General features: G+C 51.4%; 1 protein-coding gene across 1 annotated transcript in view; it reads left to right on the forward strand.

The window, feature by feature from the left end:
* The window catches only part of TTLL10 (tubulin tyrosine ligase like 10), a 176,262-nt gene that overhangs the window by 15,935 nt on the left and 141,111 nt on the right, over nt 1–19,216 (forward strand). The window lies entirely within an intron of this gene.

Below are 19,216 nucleotides of genomic sequence, written 5' to 3' on the forward strand. Positions count from 1 at the left end.
GCTTGTAGTGTTTGAACGGCTCACACTGGGGGCAATAACAGCGTGATCAGACAATTTCAGTGGGATCAGCCAATCATCTTATGTGTATGGAATAAGGTGTCTTTTTGCCGAAACGCGTAGATTTTTTCTTCCCCTGTCTGTATCATTGGGATTTACATCTTGCTCCATACTGGTTTTTAATGATTCTTCAATAAAGACTTTTAATTTACTCACCTGTACCTTCCGTGGATGCTGGAGACTTTCTTCTTTATAAATTAATATGGGTTCCAGATATTATACTGTGTGAGAGCTAATGTGCTAAATATAATGCCCGGGAAGAAGTGATAAGTCAGACGTCAGAGTCAGTGAGATCTGATGATTATCAACAAGAAAAGTAGAAGTAATTACAGGTGCTACAAAAGAATCCAAAGGCGAATATCACCCCCGAACTCCTTCAGCCTTCCAGGTGTGCTGCTGCCTCCTTCTTCTCCTGGGCCCTGTACATGCCGCACAGAGTTCCCAGGAGTGCACCTAAGATGCATACGCACCAGCCCTCCTCCTAAAAGGCCGACGTGCTATTTCCGGAAATGCCTCTGAGCCTATGACTGAGAAGCACAGTGTATTTAAGGCACCCTCCAATAAGGGGAGGTGCCTGTGCAATGCCTCTAGTTAGTCAGTCAGTCTCCAGTCTGCTACCTATTTAGTTGTCCCTGCTTCCATCTCCAGTACCTGCCTTCCCATACCTGTCTATCCCTGCCGTGCCCACCATTCCTGTCCATTCCCGCCTGTCCAGCCTGCCTCAGTCACTGCACCTGGACCTGGCTACTCCTGAGTCCATCACCTATCCTGGGGGTCAGCTGCCACAGTCCCGGTCACTGCCCTGGGAGTGGTACCTGGCATCCTCCTCAAAGTGAGTGCTTAGTTAAGCTCATTTGTCTAAGGGGTAAGCACAGGGTCCTCCTGTGGTCCCACTAAGGCGGGCTTTGCACGCTGCGACATCGGTAACAATGTGTTACCGATGCTGCAGCGATAGTCCCGCCCCCGTCGCACGTTCGATATATAGTGAAAGCTGCCGTAGTGATTATTATCGCTACGGCAGCTTTACACGCACATACCTGCCGTGCGACGTCCCTCTGGCCGGCGACCCGCCTCCTTCCTTAGGGGGCGGGTCGTGCGGCGTCACAGTGACGTCACACGGCAGGCGGCCAATTGAAGTGGAGGGGCGGAGATGAGCAGGATGTAAACATCCCGCCCACCTCCGTCCTTCTCATTGCAGCCGGGAGGCAGGTAAGGTGAAGTTCCTCGCTCCTGCGGCTTCACACACAGCGATGTGTGCGGCCGCAGGAACGAGGAACTACATCGTACCTGTCGCTCCCCCGGCATTATGGAAATGTCGGAGGCTGCAGCGATGATACGATGACGACGATTTTGCGCTCGTTCATCGTATCATCTAGGATTTACACACTAAGACATCGCAAGTGACGCCGGATGTGCGTCACTTTCGATTTGACCCCACCGACATCGCACCTGCGATGTCGTAGTGTGCAAAGCCCGCCTAAGTCCACTCTGTACCACTACACCGGCCGCAAGCGTTACAATGCGTATGTGGTCCATCATCTTCCAATGGAGCTGGTTCTATCCTTTGATATTTTAATATATATTATTAAAGTTTTGGACCAATCACTACTGATTCTATTAGATTTCATGCAAAAAATGGACACAAAAATAATTTCCATTCTGATCTATTTTCCTTCCTAACAGGTTACGTTGCCCTGAGCTATTCTTTTGTATTAGGAGGAGGCAGTATTTCTGGTACCTGATCTGGCTTGTCTCCATCTGAATAAGCCTAAACTTTGCTCACCATAACCCTGGGCATTGACTGAACTTCTTTTTTTTTACCTGTCCCTCTGCTTCTGACCTTATGACCTGTCTACGGATTAGGTCTCACTCTAAAGACTGCCCTGACGGCAACCTTTCTCTCTGGATGGGAGCTGCATTGTAAGGTCACAGAAGAAAAAAACAAAAAAAAAGGGCAAGAGTATGTTTGTATATAAGAGCATGTTCACACTGTCGCCATTTCACAGACGAAACCCAAAAGAAAAACACCAAGTTTGCATACACCTTATAATAAGTAAATAAGTAAACAGTAGTAGTACATGTAAATAACATAGGGTACTTGGTTAACGCTGTTGGATCAAAAAGAGTAAAGCCCAGTGTGCCCAGTTGGGAAGGTCCTACTTTAGTATTAAAACCTTACCTTGCATCATCAATGTGAATAAGGGCAGAGAAGAACGGGCCCCAACTGCAGCTCCCGTCCATGGAAAGCTATATAGCTGAAATACCCCCTCAAAGAGACGGACCACACCTGTCATGATGACTAGGGGATAGCGGAGAACCAGGGCTCCTAAGCTGTCCCTCAAGCTAAGGGGATTTATGCTATCCCTAATCTCAGGGATACTCCTGATGGTGGAGAGGCCTGAGTCTCCTTCCTGTCCCTGTTCCTTACTAGTTTGGATCTAATTCCTCTCCCCCCCCCGGGAGGGATGGGACGGGACTGAGATGAAACTCATACATAAAGGCAGACAAGGGAAAATCAAAATTCTGTCACATAGGATGCACACACAAAGGTAAAGACAAAAAAGAGATTTAGGAGGAAATACAAGAGCAGGAAGGGCAGTCCGGGAGTGGAACAGGCTATCACGGGAGGTGGTGAACTCTCCATCAATAGAAATCTTCAAGCAGAAACTGGATAAACATATAGCTGGGATGATTTAGGAAACCCTGCACTCACAGGGAGTTGAACCAGATGGCCCTTGAGGTCCATTCCAACTCTACCATTCTATGATTCTATGTAGGAAGCTACAAAACAACAGGGGTAAACGCCACAACCGCACCAAGCAATAAGCACAACTTTCACCAGTAAGTTTGGTACACCATACTTCACAAACCAACATAGAAAACCTGTAGCTGGCATGGGTGGAGGGATTCAACCAACATAAATAGGAGGAGAGCAGATGTGATAGGCCTCTCCACAACATGAGATCAAAGTAGCAAGCAGTCTAGCAGAGGTTAACTTTTGTTAACCTGCCTCTGGATGAGCACAGCAGAGAAATCATCATGTGGAGTGTTAGTATCCTCAATCTGAACAGAGCCCAATGCCGCCATGACAGTTGGCGAAGTTTGTGCAACACTCTGTGTGACAACACCCTAATTTGTGTAGAGTCCAAAAAATACAGAGAAAAACCCCCCAAAAAACGACCTAGAGCATAAGCTTGTATATGATCAATAGTAAGGGGTACTTTGCACGCTGCGACATCGCTACTGCGATATTGTCGGGGTCAAATTGAAAGTGACGCACATCCGGCGCCGGTAACGATGTGTAAAGCCTAGATGCGCCGATAATCGATTGCAAAAGCGTCGAAAATCGGTGATCTGTGTAGCGTCGGTCATTTTCAGAATGTCGCACCAATAAGAGATACGATGTTGTTTCTCGTTCCTGCGGCAGCACACATCGCTGTGTGTGAAGGTGCAGGAGCGAGGAACATCTCCTTACCTGGGTCCCGGCCGGCTATGCGGAAGGAAGGAGGTGGGCAGGATGTTTACATCCCACTCATCTCTGCCCCTCCAATTCTATTGGCCGCCTGCCGTGTGACGTCGCTGTGACGCCGCACGACCCGAGTCCTTAGGAAGGAGGCGGGTCGCCGGCCAGAGCGACGTCGCAGGGCAGGTAAGTGCGTGTAAAGATGCCGTAGCGATAATGTTTGCTACGGCAGTTATCACAAGATATCGCAGCTGCGACGGGGGCGGGTACTATCGCGCTCGGCATCGCTAGCCGATGCTAGCGATGTCGCAGCGTGCAATGTACCCCTAAGAGCTTGTTTACACCATGGCAATTTCACAAGCAAAACCTAGGAGAAAAATCACCAAATGAGCACATTTGAAGGTCACTGTGCGGCGGCGGTGTTATCTGGTGGATCAGACCTTCAAATTATTCATTGCAGGCTCATAAAAAAAAAAAAAAAGATTTACGCCGTAACTTTCAACTTTTTGAAAAAGTGAGTGGAACTCTGCTCCCACGACATGGCACATTTACCAAAATGTGCACCTGATATTGGCTCAAATTAGTGCACACTTGTGCACCAGCCCATATAAGTTGGTGGATACGATGATATTGTCTTATATCTTCTATTTATATTTTATCACAGTCATGATTTTGGTAAATGAAAGTCAAAAATAGCCGTACCCTTGGACAGAAACAACACAATAAAACTTTAGAGCAGCAATAACTTGTTTTGCACCAATGTTAGCCCGTCCTAGAGATTACAGGCCGTGTTCAATGAATAACTCGTCTCCAACTAAAGTTTTGTTTTTTAGAACGCTGCTTTGAGGATATATAGGTCACATTCTTTCAGTGAATGCAGTCAAACCAGTCATTTTTGGCGGTAAGATGTTTACAGGTCACCTTGAGACCCTGGGGGATTTCTAAAGAAGTTATGTACTGTTTTCTGTACGACTTGTCTACATACCAAACATTTTCAAAAACTATTCGTTTCTATTGATATTGCTTTGACACTGAATGATATGGACACCCTACATACGGCAATATGATAAGTGTTCTGTTGGGTGAGGCCACAAAAATAGGAGTTTGAGAAGCTCTTGGGGAGGACTCAGAGACAATAATAGAAGTTTGGGAATCTCTTGGTGCGGACTCGGAGACAAAAATAGAAGTTTGAGAAGCTCTTGGTGCGGACTTGGAGACAAAAACAGAAGTTTGGGAAGCTCTTGGTGAGGACCAGGAGACAAAAATAGAAATTTGGGAAGTTCTTGGTGAGGACTTGGAGACAAAAATAGAAGTTTGGGAAGATCTTGGTGAGGACTTGGAGACAAAAATAGAAATTTGGGAAGCTCTTGGTGAGGACTTGGAGACAAAAATAGAAGTTTGGGAAGATCTTGGTGAGGACTCGGAGGCAAAAATAGAAGTTTGAGAAGCTCTTGGTGAGGAATCAGAGACAAAAATAGAACTTTGGGAAGCTCTTGGTGAAGACTTAGAGACAAAATTAGAAGTTTGGGAAGCCTTAACATGGAACATGACATTAAAATAAAAAAAATTTGTAATGGAGCCTGCCATGGTTATATCTTGTACAAGGGACAAATATTACGTCTAGGAGGCGCTCAACAAAAAGAGAAAGACTCAGCAAGTCTACTAGAATTGCTGAAAAGCTCTTGGATATCAACAAAGGTTTCTTATAACTAAAGTTGGTGCGAATTGATTTGAGGACCCGGTCCACTGGTCATCGCTGGATGAGAGTCCTAAGACCTGACCTCTATCTCCTTTTTTCTTTGCCGACCTGGCATGACCTCACCAATGTTGCAGCATGATATATATGTAGCGTGGCATGGGGTGGTAGTTGTGGGACTTTACCCTGAAGAAGCCACATCTTTTAGTGGAGATACGCGTGGGGTCCTTACCCCATCCCTCTGATACATTTCTCTTATCTGACCCCTTGGTTTCCTAGAGGTTTCTAGCAGTCTCAAGAGTCTTGCCGATTCTGTTTTGGTGAGGAGCCTTCCAGACTTTTGTGAAGAGTTTGCAAATAGGTGTAAAATTTGTCTCCTGAGCAAAGTAAAACAGGCAGAAGAGAAATTGGTGAAACTATAGAAAGCTCTCTCCGGCACATAATCCTTACCTATCAATGTTTTTATCGCACCCTTAAGGCTACTTTACACGCTGCAATATCGGTCCCGATATCGCTAGCGTGGGTACCCGCCCCCATCTGTTGTGCGACACGGGCAAATCGCTGACCGTGCCGCACAACATCGCGCAGACCCGTCACACATACTTACCTGCCCGGCGACGTCGCTGTGACTGGCGAACCTGCCTCCTTTCTAAGGGGGCGGTCCGTGCGGCGTCACAGCGACGTCACTGAGCGGCCGCCCAATAGAAGCGGAGGGGCGGAGATGAGTGGCCGGAACATCCCGCCCACCCCCTTCCTTCCTCATAGCGGACGGGAGGCAGGTAAGGTGAGGTTCCTCGTTCCTGCGGTGTCACACGGAGCGATGTGTGCTGCCGCAGGAGCGACGAACTACATCGTTACTGCTGCAGTAACGATAATCGAGAATGGACCCCCATGTCACCGATGAGCGATTTTGCACGTTTTTGCAACGATGCAAAATCGCTCATCGGTGTCACACGCAGCAACATCGCTAATGCGGCCGGATGTGCGTCACAAATTCCGTGACCCCAACGACTCCGCATTAGCGATGTCGCAGCGTGTAAAGCCCACTTTAGACTTTGGCGAGTTTCATCCGACATACACCGCCAGCCATATGCAGCACACTGCAATTTTTTTCCTTGGATCACTGGAACTGAGGAAAAAGTCGGACAAATCAACTGTCTCCTTGAATCCTTGAATAACATTGGTGTGAGACGATTCTTTCACGGAAAATATGGTAGCCTACACAAGTTCTAAGGATGGTCTCCAACTATACTTCGGTCCTATCAGGTGTGCCTCATACGCAGTTCACACCTATATAGTGAGCTTGCCAACATTTATTTAAAGCCTAATTTAAAAAAAAAAAAACAAACAAAGAAAAACAAAAAACAAGCTGTTGCAATAGTTTCTAATAAATATATACAGAATTGGACTGGCTATTACTCCAGTAATACCAGGCCTGGCCGCAGTTACCTGCACTGAACTCCGGAGCTCTCACCTGAGCTCCGAAATGCAGCCTGGACTGAACTCGGGGTTTGCAGGACTGAACCACGAGCGCCGACTGATTCCACGGCAATTGCGGTTCAGTTCATGTCACAGCTGTGGACAGGCCGCGCTGAACTCCGGAGCTCAGATGACAGCTTCAGAGTTCAGCGGGGCAGGGGGTAACGTGCACGTTTATGGAAAGCAGCACAAGTGCTGCATAAGGTACTAGTTTTAGTTTAAAAGGCTAAAATCTGGTGACAGGTTCCTTTTAAGTCGAGTTAGAGAAGGAGTAACAAGTATCAAGAGGGTTGGCTAGTAACACAGGCCTCATGGGGTGCCAGTTCAGAATAAGGTTTGAGTAAAAGAAGACGTGGCCACGGTGTCACGGCCAGTAGTTGAACCCTGCGGTAACCTCAAGAGGTCCGGAGCCTGCAGCCTAGAGAGTCGTGCGACTGCAGATCCGCTAGGACCCAGAAGCGGATGAAGGTGTAATGAAGACGGGGGAACAGAGACACAGACCCGGTGGCTTGAGTATGAGTTCCAAGATAGTGGGAGACAGGTCAAGAAAGAGTACCCCAAAAACAGCTATATCAGAACAGTGAGGAGTGAGCCCATGTCTGTCATAACGGAGTGAAGAATAAACTGAACAAGTTTTGTTGCCAGGTAAACTCTGGTGTTGTGTGTGTTACTATTTCATCGACGATGAGGACTGTCAGCGGGGTGGTGGACGACCGCCTGAAGAAACCAGTAAGTGCCATGCGCCCCACCAGAAGTCACACCCGTACACGGAATATCCTTGGCGAAGGAGAACGGCGCCCATATTGGTCCTGAATCCATGCCTTCCTTCACAGAAAAAAGAAATATAATGCCAGCTGGGCTACGTACAATGATACATAGAGCATGTGTGGTGCCCCTGAGGCTCAGGTCGCCACAGGGTACTGCACCCCACTCAGGGTGTGGTGCCGATCATGGATCCAAAAGGAGGTCGGTACTGGTTTCATCATCAATAACCTCATACACACATGGGTTGCCCCTTCCCCACTTAGGACTGGGCTAGGGTCGGGTATAAAAGGGGTTTCCAACAGTGTGTGGCATTTACAGGAAGCCATCACAAAAGGGGCCCCAATCCACTAGCTTAGGACCTGGGTAGGGGAAGGAGCGGCCACCAGGGGGAGTTAGGAGTCACACACAGTTTACTAAGTTTTTGGAGAAATCTCCAGCAGGAGTGACAGTGAGCAGACGTCTTTCCTGGTAGCTCCTGTGGGACATAGAAGTTTAATGGTTGCTGAAGAGGATACCGTGTCAGTTCCCCTGGGACCAGCGCTGTTCAGGGTGCAGCACCCTAGGGTGGTGTAATTCAACGTTGCATCACCAGATTCTGCCAGACAGAGAAGTTCCACCCTTCTTTGACCACCCAAGTTTCCAGAACCACGGGGCATATAGGATTCCTGCGCCTCAATCATGGTCAGACTTAAGGGGATCCCCGCTACTGACATAGGGAACAGTACTCTACCTAGTACGGAAGTGACTCTAAGTGCTTCAAGCCACAGGGACCCGCACTAAAAAGTGCAGTGAGGAAGGGCCCACAGACTACCGGACCGGTTCTGACCTCCCGCGGATTCAGGATCGACTTGAGCCCATCACGGCAGTGACCAGTCCTGCTGAACTGGCGACTGAAGCTGTGAGTAAACTGAACCCGCAGAGACTGTGTTGGCTTGTCATTACCGGCACCGCCACCCAGCGCTTAAGCGCCAACGGCCATTACTACCGTCATGATCCACCCGGGGCCCGCTCTGCTTGTGGGGAGCGATACCATCCCGGCTGCCTTAACACCTGCCCTGGCGAGGAACCCTGCAGCGGCAGCTACTACTGGCCGCATACCACAGGTGACGTCACGACAAACTCTCCCCAATACCCCGCTTCCCCCACCATTTACTGTACGCCTCGGGGTAACAGAACTGGGTAAGGCTACCCCTTGACAACGCCTGACCCAACCCGTGGGGCGCTACATATGCACAAGCCAAACAGTCCAAAATTGATAATTAAACCCTGTTGTAAAAAATTGTTTGTTAACCATAAATACACGCTCAGTAAAAAATTACCCAACGTTTGAAGAAAAAGCATAAAAAGAGCCCATATCATGATAAAAAGAAGAAATCATTCAACTCCAGTTCCTGATTTAGCTCCAATAATCGGCACTGATGACGCAGCCTGAATACATCACACAAAATATCTATATAGGTGACTAAAATCTCATTACAAGGCTTGTATTATGGGGCCCATCAGCATTTGTGTTTTTACAGCGCTTAGGTGACATGTTTCGCACACAAGATCCTTAGCTGATGGTATAAGGCACAAAACTGCCATAGAAAGAACAATGAACAATAAGACACAAGGAGGAAACTACTCGAGAGGGAAGAATAATTGTACGTTACAGCATTACACCGAAATGTGAATTCACCGATCACATTGTATTCACTGACTAATTATACATCTGCAAAAGGAAATCTCAGAGATGCTAAGTGATAAATCTAAACCATAACTGATAAAAATCCCAACTCTTTGGACAGCACGGTGACTCAGTGATTAAACACAGTAGATCAGTGATTAACATGATGGCTCAGTGGTTAGCACAATGGCTCAGTGGTCAGCATGGTAGCCCAGTGGTTATCATGATGGCTTAGTGGTGAGCACAGCGGCTCAGTAGTTAGCATGGTGACTCAGTGGTTAGCATGGTGGCTCAGTGGTTAGCATGGCGGTTAACACATCTCCTCAGTAGTTAGTGACTCGCTCACCCCAGGGCTTTGGGTGACCCGGTGTCAGGCCAGACTAGTCCTGGGTAGTCAGCGGTGGCGGGGCCCGACTCCGTGACCCTGGCGGGGTCAATTAATATGGCGGTTGTGGGGCTGATGATCAATAATAAAGTTTGTGGAAATATATATTCGTGACGCCACCTGTGGATTGCGGCTATAGAGCCGCCGCTGCTGGATGGGGTCTCCGGGGCTGATGTAATGGCAGCTATGGTGGTTCTGCTCCCCACAGGTGGAGCGGTACCCTGGGGCAACCGTTGGTGCTTGTGTGGCGCCCTGGACAAGCCAGGGGCAAAACCCTTGTTGCCTTCCTCCAGGGGCTGATGTTCACACCAGGGGGTGGGCCAGGCGGTTGGTCCCGCCCGAGGAGTTCACAGTCCTGGAGGCGGGAAAGGAGTCAGTCAAGCTAGGGAAGTGAAAGTGGAAGAAGGAAAGTGTAGTAGTGGAGCAACTAACTGACAGCGTCTGGGTGTGTGGCCCGGGCGGTACAGCAAGGTTGGCAGACGGTGGTGACCGTCTGCAGGAGTGGCCTATCGGAGTTACCGTAAGGACCGTGGACGGGCGGTGGCCCGGCGATTCCGGACCGGTACACAAAGAGAAGTCAGCACCGTCTGGCAGGGGCTTACGGACCCCGGCAAAGCTAGGAGTCGCCGTGAATTTGCCGAATTCATTAGTGAAGGGGACCTCCTGGGTTTCCAAACAGCCAAGTCCCGACAGAAAGCAACAGTCCAACCAACAGAGGGAGACACCGCCACCGCCAAGGCAACCGTTTCTCAGGGCCAGAGCCTGCAAGCAAGAAGGGGCTCCTCCAGCCCACATCCAAGCTGGGGAGCGGGTTACCGGTGGGAACCCATCGGAACTATCAACCGTACATAGGTGCAGGGAAAGGCAGTCACCATCAACCTGCCGGGAGAAACAACGCCGCAGCCGTCTGTGGGACCCGTCCATCCAGCCGAGTGTTTTACCGAGAACTGTGTCCTCATCATTGGGCTGAGTGAGTACCACCGTGCCCAGCGCTGCCCCTGCGACCCTGCACCTCACCAGGCCCTGTAACCCGCCTGCCATCCATCCCTACCCCATCACCGGGCCCCGGGACAACGAACCCCCTACCCACGGAGGGGAGAACTAACAACAAAGCAGCTCCCTGTCACCGCTCCCGGGATCCCCGTCCAGAGCAGCGGTGGTGTCACCATTATCACCACAACCGTGGGTGGCGTCACGGACAATAAATCCCCACAACCCATCCCTTTTCACTCACGGGCGAGGAGCGCCGCTCGAGTCCCCGGGATCCGGCCCACCGCTCGAGCCACCACCGAGCAGCGGCAGCCGCAGCAGCAGCGGCCGGACCCGAGCAGTGGGAGAGCGCAGCGTCCCCTCCTCCGCCCGCGACAACTTGGCGTCACGAACAGGATCCTACCGATCTGCCGTTGGGTAGAGGTGCGCGTTGTTATTGCCGGAGGTGTCCGGCTGAAAATTTGCCGAAGCCGCCATCTTTGGCGCGAAGAATTCCCGCTCGAGCGTCTCCTCGAGTAGTGGAGGCGCGAAGGCCAAAACCCCGCCCCTATAGAGGAGGAGTCGGAAAGAGACTAAGGGGGACGAAATGGCGGGTGGACACATGTGAGCGCGGCTATAAAAGCAGAGATGCCAGGACTCTGCAGCGATACTGTGTTCCTGGAAGACTTTATTGCCAAAATGCACAGTCCGACTACCAACGAGTACGCTCCAGCACCCGGCACGGCGATGTGGCTGAGAGACCGGACTGCCCCGCTGAATAACCGTTTGCAAGCCCACATGCAGCTCCTCTTGGAGGAGTGGGAGACCGACATGGCGGATGTGGTGGCTGCTATGCGGTGACGCGAGGTGGAAGAGGATTTGGAGGAGCGGGTAAGAGACCCACGCCCCTGTATTCCTGAGGGATCGGCTACTGCGGCTGAGGAGCCCGGCCTGCGCCCGCTCACCCTGCCTCCCTCCCCGCTACCCGTGTTAGCTGCTGCCGCCCCGCCACTAGGCCCGCTACCTGTCCAACCGGTAGCGATACCCTGCCAACCCGCCCCGGCGGACCAACCGGCTGCAGACGCTCAGGACTCCCCTGAATCGCTCCCGTGGGAGCCGCTGGGACCGCGGCCCCTTAATGAAGATATGCCAGAAGCCCCGGCAGTGATTGCGCCGGACCCCGAGCCCGGGACCGTGGCATGGATGAAGGCCCGGGTGATGGAATTCCACCGACGCCAGCAAAGTCAGATATTCCTTATGATGGAGCAGTGGACCAATGAAGTGGAAACGCTGGTTGCAACCGCCCCAATGTATGGGAAGGGAGTAGATGTGATGGAGCCAATGGGTAGCCCACGTCCCCATGTCCTACCAGGACCGGTCACTGCGGCTGGGGGGCCCGGCCCTGTCTTGGCCCTCGTATCATCCCTACCATTATTCTTGGGGCGCCTCAGCGTTAACCAACCTGACCTACTACCCCACGCTACCGCAGAAGAACCTGATGTGCTGGATGCTGGAGGCCAGGAGGCTGCGGCAGCTGGCGGCAACCCACCTGACGCAGAGACAAGTGATAGTGACTCCAGTGGCTCCAGCTCCGGTGCTGAGCCCACCCCTGGAAGCGCGGCGGCAAGTGAGCGCCCCCGCTACGTGGGAGAGCCGGTGGTTTATTACACCCCGTGCAATGGTGGAAACGGATACCGGGCACCCCTTTCACAGCAGGCCTGCCACTGCATGTTTGATATGCTGGTGGCGGAAGATGGGGCCGCCTCTTCAGAAGAATCAGAGTAAGGTCAGCGGAGCCCCGCTGCAGTTGTCCCCCGTTGGGACCACCAGTGTTAAAAGTACCGTTGTAAAGTTTGAAAATGATAAGAATAATCAACTGAGATGTCACCTGATTCAGCCTTGATTAGAACCGGTTGTTGCCGGCACCGTTGTCCCCGTGGGGACCGTTTAAAAAGTTTTGCATGAGGAACTCCTTATGAACAGGCCCGAGAACTTGCAGGGCAACCACAAACTTAGTGGCTTGTAAATAAAATGTTGTTCCATGGCTTTTACCGTTGCCGCCTCCGGAGAGGCAGATTGGAGGAAGGGCCCGCAGTGGAGCAGGCTGGGGCCCAGCCACCACCGGAACCGGTGGCAATCCTCTGGGGGTTTTAGGGGTTCCCCATGGACGTGGGTCCCCTGAAAAGGACAGAACCCGCTCGGGTAACTTGTGCTGGACTGGGGTCAAGGGGTGCTGCCTGTTTGTTTAGGGGCAGCATCAGGGCCAGGTTGCTTGGATGGGAGAGAGCGGAAGCCGTAACCGTTTGCAACCGTTTAAGTAAGAGTACCTCCCGATGTGGGAAGATGTTATTATAAATGTAATCTGTGTTTTACCGTTTTTCTATTTTTCAGTTGGTGAATATAAAACCGGTGATGGACGGGCAGCCCGCGAACGGTCTGCATTTAACTAAGGGGGAATGTGGCGCCCTGGACAAGCCAGGGGCCACAGAGCACAACACCATCACACCCCACACTCCCGGTCAGGCACACCGAAGTCAGACACAAAACCCTTGTTGCCTTCCTCCAGGGGCTGATGTTCACACCAGGGGGTGGGCCAGGCGGTTGGTCCCGCCCACTGAGGAGTTCACAGTCCTGGAGGCGGGAAAGGAGTCAGTCAAGCTAGGGAAGTGAAAGTGGAAGGAGGAAAGTGTAGTAGTGGAGCAACTAACTGACAGCGTCCGGGTGTGTGGCCCGGGCGGTACAGCAAGGTTGGCAGACGGTGGTGACCGTCTGCAGGAGTGGCCTATCGGAGTTACCGTAAGGACCGTGGATGGGCGGTGGCCCGGCGGTACCGGACCGGTACACAAAGAGAAGTCAGTACCGTCTGGCAGGGGCTTACGGACCCCGGCAAGGCTAGGAGTCGCCATGAATTTGCCGAATTCGTTATTGAAGGGGACCTCCTGGGTTTCCAAACAGCCAAGTCCCGACAGAAGGCAACAGTCCAACCAACAGACGGAGACACCGCCACCGCCAAGGCAACCGTTTCTCATGGCCAGAGCCTGCGGGCAAGAAGGGGCTCCTCCAGCCCACATCCAAGCTGGGGAGCGGGTTACCGGTGGGAACCCATCGGAACTATCAACCGTACATAGGTGCAGGGAAAGGTAGTCACCATCAACCTGCCGGGAGAAACAACGCCGCAGCCATCTGTGGGACCCGTCCATCCAGCCGAGTGTTTTACCGAGAACTGTGTCCTCATCATTGGGCTGAGTGAGTACCACCGTGCCGTGCGGCACAGCGCTGCCCCTGCACCTCACCAGGCCCCGTAACCCGCCTGCCATCCATCCCTACCCCATCACCGGGCCCCGGGACAACCAACCCCCTACCCACGGAGGGGAGAACTAACAACAAAGCTGCTCCCTGTCACCGCTCCCGGGATCCCGTCCAGAGCAGCGGTGGTGTCACCATTATCACCACAACCGTGGGTGGCGTCACGAACAATAAATCCCCACAACCCATCCCTTTTCACTCACGGGCGAGGAGCGCCGCTCGAGTCCCCGGGATCCGGCCCACCGCTCGAGCCACCACCGAGCAGCGGCAGCCGCAGCAGCAGCGGCCGGACCCGAGCAGTGGGAGAGCGCAGCGTCCCCTCCTCCGCCCGCGACACTTGTAAGAGTATATGGTGGTTTTGTGAATGATGCGGTGCAGGGCCGACAGGGCAGTGAAAGGAACAGACGACACAGGGCTTGCAGTTCAGATGTTTTACTCACTGTTCAGTTCAATTCGGCCGTGGACCGGTTGCCCACGGCGTGCCAGGATCCACTGTCAGGGACCTCCGCCGATCCCAGGTAGTTCAGGAGCCAATACCGGTGCACCCCTCACTGTGTCTCTTTCCCTGTATTCTCAGCCTTGATTCTATTAGATGAACTGGTCTTGGCCTCCACCACAGGGCCTGAACAAGGGGCTTGCCTCACTGGTTTCTTGCCCTCTTCCCAGGGGGTCTGTGGCAGGGTGTGGCCCTGGGCGCTTGCAGCCACCCTCGGCCGTTGGTGTTACTTTATGAGGAATTGTCTTTCTTCCCTCTGTCTGGGGACCGTCCCCGAATGCAGCCAGATCCCTCCACCCGATCTTCCTGTGGAACAGGCCACGAGCCAAAATGCCCTTCCGTGGCCCTGGAATCCTTTCTTTCTTTCGGTGTCACCTGGGCCTAACTAGACCCCAGGATCTCCACCAGGAACTTCTTGCTGTCACTTTCTCTCCTTCACTCTCCTGAGGTAACTACCTCCCTCTCCTCCTCCCTCTCTCAGACTGTCTGACCTTGAACTTCCTGGTTCCCTTATCTATTCACACTTTCTGACTCCTCCTACACACCCACTGACTAGGCCCCACCCACACTATTGGGGACTAGGAATGGGACTTACGGCCCCATGAATAAATCTATGGGGGCGGCGGCCACTATCCCTGACCCAGTGTATGCCTACCAATTGGTGTGTGCAAGTTTTAGTCTGTGGACTGGCATATGACCCCATTCTTACCCAGGATGGGACATCACACCTCTGGCTGAGGTGCAATATCTCTGTGGTGACGGAAGCCTCAGGGGCGCCACACTAGCACAGTGGCTCAGTGGTTATCACAGTGGCTCAGTGGTTAGCACAGTGGCTCAGTGGTTAGCACGGTGACTCAGTGATTAACAAGGTGGCTCAGTCGACAGCACAGTGGCCCAGTAGTTATCATAGTGGCTCAGTGGTTAGCACAGTGGCTCAGTGGTTAGCACAGTGGTTCAGTGGTTAGCTCTGTGGCTAACAAGTTGGCTCAGTGGTTAGCATGGTGGCTCAGTGGTTAGCATGGTGGCTCAGTGGTTAACACTCAAGTTTTGCAGTGCTGGGGTCATGGGTTCAAATCCCACCAATGACAAGATTTGCAAGGAGTTTGCATGTTCTCCCTGTGCTTGCCTAGGTTTCTTCCACGTTCTCTAGTTTCCTCAGTGGGGACAGTGATGATCACATTTGTAAAGCTCTGTGGAATTAATAGCGAGTAAAATAAATAAATAAATAAATAAATAAATAATAATAATAATAATAATAAACTAAACCTTGTAATGAGCCAGAATAGGGTAAAAGAATAAAGTAGAGTTAAACAAAAAGTTGTGGCGGCCCCTGGTTGGTCGTCCGTTGCCCATAAACCTTTTTCTACCTGTCGGTATCCACAGCAATGTACGAGTCTACTAATCAGAAGAGCAGCCGAAAATAGTCCAGGTAGAGGAGGTTTGCAGGGCTCGGGTCCGGTGGGTACGGAGTACTTCTCTAATAGATAAAGACACTGTGCACCAGCTGCCAGTCTCCATATACAGAACAGTGCCCCCTAGAGGTCTCTCACTCTGCCAAAAAAGTTTCCTGCTCTGCACCGAAACCAGCTGTCTGCAGATGGAGGGCTTTCCCTTTAAGAGAAAAATGTGATAAATTTCATTGTTTTGCCAAAGAAAATCAATCACCAGGTTTTTGCTATGTAATCTAAGAGCAGCATGATGTAGGGGCTGAGTCCAGAAATGTGTCATTTACTAGGATGTGTGTTGCTTTTTCAATAAAATCAGTGTTTTATAAGGCCCCCTTCACACACACGTGTCTCCGGTACGTGCTAGTTCCGTGCCCGCATGTACCGGAGACACGGGCACACGTAAACCCATTAAAATCAATGGGTTTATGTGCACGCACGTGTGCAGCCATTGGCCCATGCCTCCGTGTGGAGCAGACGTGTGCCCGTGTGCTCCACACGGATGCATGTCCGTTTTTCTCTGGTAGCACGGGTGTCACACGGCCCGCACCCGTACCACACGGGTGTAGTGTGGATGCGGTCCCATGTGACACGCGCCGGAGAAAACTCACGTGTCAGAGAAAAAAATAACAAATCTTTACTCACCTTCTCCAGCCCTGCAATTTCTGCTGCTGCTGTCACTTGCTGCCGACCGCCGCTCATTATGCTCATTTAATATTCACTTCACTGCGGCGGAAATGGCAGCAGCGGGGAGTCGGCAGGACCGGAGACCGAAGATCAGCACCATGGACAGCGACGCCAGGGACAGGTGAGTAGAAAGTTCCCGTTCTCCGTGTGTTATCACGGATAATACACGGAGAACACACGTAGTGCCATAAACACGGCACACGACGGGGAAAATGCACCTTTGACACGTCCGTGGAACACGTGCGTGATTTTCACGGACGTGTGAAGGGGGCCTAAGGAGGACAGGATTAGGTGACTTGTGCTTCAACTGCTTTTTGTCACCTCATCCTCACCACTGATTAGCAGCTTTCTGTCAACATGCAGTGTAAACAGAAAGCTGCCAATCAGTGGTGTAGACGGAGTTATACACAGCTCAGCATTCTGAGATCTGTTAGATCTGCAGCAGAGAGTGTTGTGATTGGATCAAAATGATAGCATGAAGACCAGATTGCTGGAATCAGTGTCTCAGCCCCTGTATTGTATTAAATAGCAAAAACCTGCTGACAGATTCCCTCTAAAAGATTGGCAATTGACTTATAGGTTGGCTACCTCCAATTGGTAGCACTGGAGAGACAGCTTCCTTTCTGGAGGAGAGATTATTTGCATAACTATCAAATGTATGCGCATTACTTCTGCATTATAGTCAGCTCACAGATCACTGAGCTTAAAGGGTTTGTCCACTACTAGGACAACCCCTTCTGACTCCACATGTTTCCCCCAGGTGAAATAATAAAGCCTATACTCACCTCTCATACTGGTGCCCTTCCAGCGGTGTCGAGGCTCACGGTGCAGGGAGTTGTGACATCACAAGAGCCCTGCATCCAATGAGGGCTCGCTTCCTTCTCCCCGCCTTCAGACCAAACGAGTTACTCAACAGGAAGTGAGCATTGCAGCTGGTGCTCACTTCCTGTTGATAGTGTGACGCCCTGGCAAAACAAGGTTGTCCCAGAGCCTGCACAAATCCACCAAAATGCAGGCCATTCTCCTCTTTGGCACCAACACAGTCCCCACACAGGTATACACCAGCCAATCAGGCCTAGTCACCCCCCCGTGACAAAGGGAGGGAACAAGACAGGACAGTGAAGTGGAGGAGCAGAGCAGTCTGTGTGAGAGAGAGGAGCGGAGAGCTGACAGGAGGGAGTTGGAGCTCCCTGCAGAGGGTGGTAGTCGGGGTTGGAGCCCCGGACCACCGGACGACTGGCCTAGCTACGCTGACTAGGTGGCAGTGAGGGCCACAGGCGACGGAGATCCTGTCGTGGGGAACCTGAGGTAGACCGGGGCAGGGTTGTAGCCCGCCGGTACCGAGAAAGGGGATCCGGTCCGGAGGCCGTTACAAGCAGACTAGTCCAGACAAGAGAGACAGACAGAAAGTGCAGGGGAAGGGGCCTTGGCTGTATATCTGCATGCGGGATCCAGCACACCCCTCCAGAGGCTCCCGGCATCCGACCTTGGTTTACAACACGGACTCTGTTTGATTACTGACCCTCCAAATCATCAGCAGCTCATCCAGCACCACGACTATCGAACTGTGAGTTTCCTGCTCCCTACAATCCCTCACCGTTCCCTGGGCCCCGGGACTACACCTCCCTACCCATGGAGGGGATCCCACCTTGCTGCCCCACTCCATCAGCCCAGGGCGCCCACCTACAAGGCAGCGGCGGTGTCACCATCCACATCGCAACCCATGGGTGGCATCACTGACAGAGACTCTATCCCCTGTAAATAACCCCTTTTCACTCATGGGCGACGAACGGCTGCGCCTCGAGTGGCCCCCCCGGTTGTGGTCTGTCCCCCGCCCACGACAATTGTTTGTTTGGCCCGAAGGTGGGTAGAAGAAAGTGCTGAATGGACACAAGGCTCACGTGATGTCACAACCTCCTGCACTATGAGCCTGGACACCGCTGGAAGAGCGACGGCTTGGGAGGTGAGTATTTTCTTTCTTATATTACCGGGGGCAAACCTGGGGTTGTCCTAGTAGTGGACAAACCCTTTAGCCCAAAAATACATAATGCTGGAAAGGTCTCTTTTGTCCTAGTTATCCTAGTCTAATCCTGGCTCATAAACCCTAACCAATATAAACTATTGTTATGCCTTTATATCAGGCTCTAAAACACGTAAAAGGACTCTAATCTGTCACTTGTAATTAATTTAGCATTTTTTTACTTAATGTAAATACCGCTGTTCTCCTGATTCTGGCGATGTTTTTCTTTTGTTCCTGCGCCTCTGCATTCCCAAGATATGGCCCCTTCTTCCCTGTCTGTTATGATCTGATCACCATGGATGATCACAAAAAGCCCATAAGCAGAAAAAACACAAGAGTAGTTGGAACCTGAGCTGACCGCAATCCCCTATCTGTCAGACAACACTAGAAGTAGCCGAGGAGTGTTCCTAAACACACCTAGACACCTCGTCAAAGCTGGAGAAACTTACTACACTTCACAGATAGAAATGAGGAAACCTATCTTGCCTCAGAGTAGTCTCCAAAGGAATAGCCAGCCCCTGACATATAAAGCCAACGGTGATGTAAGAAAACACAATACACAGATAGGAAATGTAGATTAGCAAAGGCGAGGCCCAACTTCCTAGATAGAACAGGACAGATAACTGATTGCGGTCAGTGCGGAAAAATACCAATCTCCTGATAAGAAAAATACTGAGACCACACAGACTCTCCCCCACTATATCAGGTACCCTTGTAAATATACAAAATACCAAAAATAACAAAAAATAGAAAAGTGCAAATAATCAAATACAACAGGGAGA

This window comes from Anomaloglossus baeobatrachus, chromosome 11, assembly GCF_048569485.1.
Source record: "Anomaloglossus baeobatrachus isolate aAnoBae1 chromosome 11, aAnoBae1.hap1, whole genome shotgun sequence".
Taxonomy (NCBI): domain Eukaryota; kingdom Metazoa; phylum Chordata; class Amphibia; order Anura; family Aromobatidae; genus Anomaloglossus; species Anomaloglossus baeobatrachus.